The sequence below is a fragment of the Mixophyes fleayi genome, chromosome 1, assembly GCF_038048845.1.
Source record: "Mixophyes fleayi isolate aMixFle1 chromosome 1, aMixFle1.hap1, whole genome shotgun sequence".
In the NCBI taxonomy this organism is placed as follows: domain Eukaryota; kingdom Metazoa; phylum Chordata; class Amphibia; order Anura; family Limnodynastidae; genus Mixophyes; species Mixophyes fleayi.
The window spans coordinates 175,354,735-175,357,992 of NC_134402.1; the positions used below are offsets into that span (position 1 = coordinate 175,354,735).

Sequence of the window (3,258 nt, forward strand, 5' to 3'; positions counted from 1 at the left end):
TGATGTCTGTCCCAGTACATGTTTTGTATAGATGTGTATTGCACCTGTCTGGCTACATGCAGACCATTACACTTGTATTAAGCACGTGTGTTATTACCCTTTGCGTCTATGTTGGCAATGTATTCATATTTACCCTTTATAAACGTTAACCTTTATAAACTATTAAAGTTATATTAACCTTTATTAACTTATATTTGTGAAATACCCAGAATAAACCGCACAGTGTTCATGCATCATTTTTATTGCAGGAAAAAAAAGTACAAACATTTTTACACACACAGGTGTCTGAAAAATCGGATTGAGACGTGAGCGAGCCCATACGTGCTCAGAGAACCAATCAGAGCACAGAGTACTGCAGAGCACTGCAGAGTATTATTGTTAGTATTTAGTATTTTTAAAGGTGCTACTGGTTTGTGGCAGAGCAGGTCTTGATGTTGCTTGGGTTTCTATTCCCTTTGATTTCTTTATCTACGAAACAAGGAAATAAAAAATGTTTACCATTTAACGTCTATATCTGTAATTTATATTCAACAACATAAATACTCTCATTTTCTCACCTTGCACACTGCTCGAGATCAGTTTATGTTTTGGTCCCTGTGGCGCAATCGCAATAATAGCGGGCTTAACCTCCATACATTCTGGAAAACAGGCGCCATTTTGGTTATTATAACGGTACAGGTATGTGCCCAAAGCATTTAGCTGTCTATACATGTTCACTGAAATACCTTTGTGTCGAACTTCTTTTATATATTTTTCTTTTTCAATTTTTTCTAGTTTGATAACAGGTGTAACGTTAGTGGTATCAGTGGTATCTAAACAGGCCTTCTCAGCATTAATTCTTCGTTCTGACATAAAAAAAATTAGGTTACAAATTAGGTGTTTACATTGCTTTATGTGACACTACAATGAAATAAAGTCCTTCTAGCAGGTACACTACATGTGTTACTGACCTTTTTTAATGTCGTTGTCGTCCTTGTCCAGTACTTTGACCATCATCTCCACCTCTCTTGGGCTCATTGGTTTTGCTCTTTGCTCTTCTTGAGCATCTCCATCCCCCACCTTAACTTTGTCGAAATTTTTTGGCCTTTCCAGCACCATCTCTGACTCTGTCTCTGTCTCCATAGCTGCAACCCCCACTGACACCTTCTCCTGACCCTCAACTCCCACTGACACCTTCTCCTCACCCTCAACCCCCACTGACAGTTTCTCCTCAACCTTAACACCCACTGATACTTTCTCACTCGCCATCTTCTCACGCTCCTCGGCGCCAAACAGGTTCCTCTGTCATTTTATACACTCAGACATGGGCGTTCATTTCTGCTATGGACCAATCAGCGATGATGCCCGCCGAGAATGGAGCATTCCATTACATATGAAGGGATTTTATTATTAGAGAATATTCATTGCATTGCACTTTAGCAGTTAAATGTTTTTCAAAATTTTATGTATGTTACTAAACTTCTATTTTATAGGAATGCATGAAGAGACAGTGTTGCCTTCTCTTTTTATGCAGCTTTGGGTGTTAACTATAGTGAAAGCTCTGACCCTTTATGCTAATGTCTTTGGTATATCGTTACATGCCCCGCAAATGATGCTTCAGTGAGTACGAAATTAAAATCATTGCTCACGACAAGATGGCTGTAAAAAAGTCGCTAAAGGGACGTCCGCTCTTCCCTTTATCGTCCTAAACAAGGTTAGTGTGTATGCAGTCCATGGACCGAGCGATCGGACCATCGATCGCATGTAAAATCGCTCGGCATAAAAAGTTGGTGGAAAATTCTGTAGTGTGTACCTAGCTTCACACATTGGTGAATGATCATATTTGCATTTGCAAACTGCTCAAACAAACCCTTTCACTCTGACTTTGGGAGGTTGTGGATCTGGATAGAAATGCACATGGCGGAAAGAATAAAAATGACACTTAAGTCCTGTTTTCTTTTACTGTAGGACCACTATCATCATTAAATTACACTTTTAAATCACTTTTATTACATTGGTGCCTTATAATGCACTTTTTCCTTCATATCCATAGAGTGTAAGCTTGCAAGCAGTGCCCTCTAACCTCTTTGTCCGTCTGCATATGTCCCCAATTTTAAAGCGCAACAGAATATGCTGATGATATATAAATAAATGTTAATAATCTAATGCACATGGATGATACAAAAGAAGTCCTATTAAAACTATAGGAAGATCCCTTTGCCAGCATACCCTGAGCACTGTCAAAAAACATTTGGTTGGGAGAGACCAAGTCACATCCCTCAACCTACTGAACGTCATCATCATCATTTATTTATATTGCGCCACTAATTCTGCAGCGCTGTACAGAGAACTCACTCACATCAGTCCCTGCCCCATTGGAGCTTACAGTCTAAATTCCCTAACACACACACAGACATACAGACACAGACTAGGGTCAATTTGTTAGCAGCCAATTAACCTAACAGTATGTTTTTTGGAGTGTGGGAGGAAACCGGAGCACCAGGAGCAAACCCACGCAAACACAGGGAGAACATAGACACTCCTCACAGATAAGACCATGGTCGGGAATTGAACTCATGACCCCAGGGCTGTAAGACAGAAGTGCTAACCAATACACCACCGTGCTGCCCATAACATCATTCAAATATATCTATAACCACAAAATTAAATCTTGTTTGTGCACGTGGGTGCACCTGGAAACTCATTTAGCTACTAGTGTCTTTATCTGTCCAGATCTCTCCATCAAAATATGCAAACTTTTGCCCCTACACAACTGTGCAGAAATAGGAGCATGATGTCAAATAACACCATATACATTGGGGAGGGGGGGGCACATTTCTGCAAGTTCATAAATACTCTTACTCTTGAAATATGTTGTATCATATATATGAAAAATAAGAAGAAGTCTTCATATGGGACTTTGATGCACAATAAACAAGGCATAGATACTGTGTGCAATTTGACATTTTAAGTCAAGAAGCCTTTTGAAAGTGGATAATCTGTTCATGATCAGTTTCATGGTACTTTGTTTTAGGCTCCAGAAGTCTAGGACAGGGAACAAATGGTCATATTTATATGTCTATAAATGATTCTTTTTTTATGCAGCGTGGGAGTTTGGACAGCAGACTTCATAGTTTATATCTTAGCTAAATGTTTTCTGACTAAGTTGAGGAATTACAGTAAAAGACTCTTCCAGTAACTTGTACAAAACATATAATTTATTTCCTATATGCTTAGCAGATACAAAATATATATTCAAGTCTGAATGGATTTCCCTTG

The 3,258-nt window shown here is 39.0% G+C and overlaps 1 long non-coding RNA gene across 1 annotated transcript; it reads right to left on the reverse strand.

The window, feature by feature from the left end:
• Positions 1-383: 383 nt before the first annotated feature.
• Positions 384-815, reverse strand: LOC142106736 (uncharacterized). The gene is made up of 3 exons (XR_012679767.1): positions 726-815; positions 558-638; positions 384-468 (listed from the first exon to the last, which is right to left on the reverse strand). It is a non-coding gene; the product is annotated as an uncharacterized LOC142106736 (long non-coding RNA).
• Between the last annotated feature and the right edge of the window lie 2,443 nt (positions 816-3,258).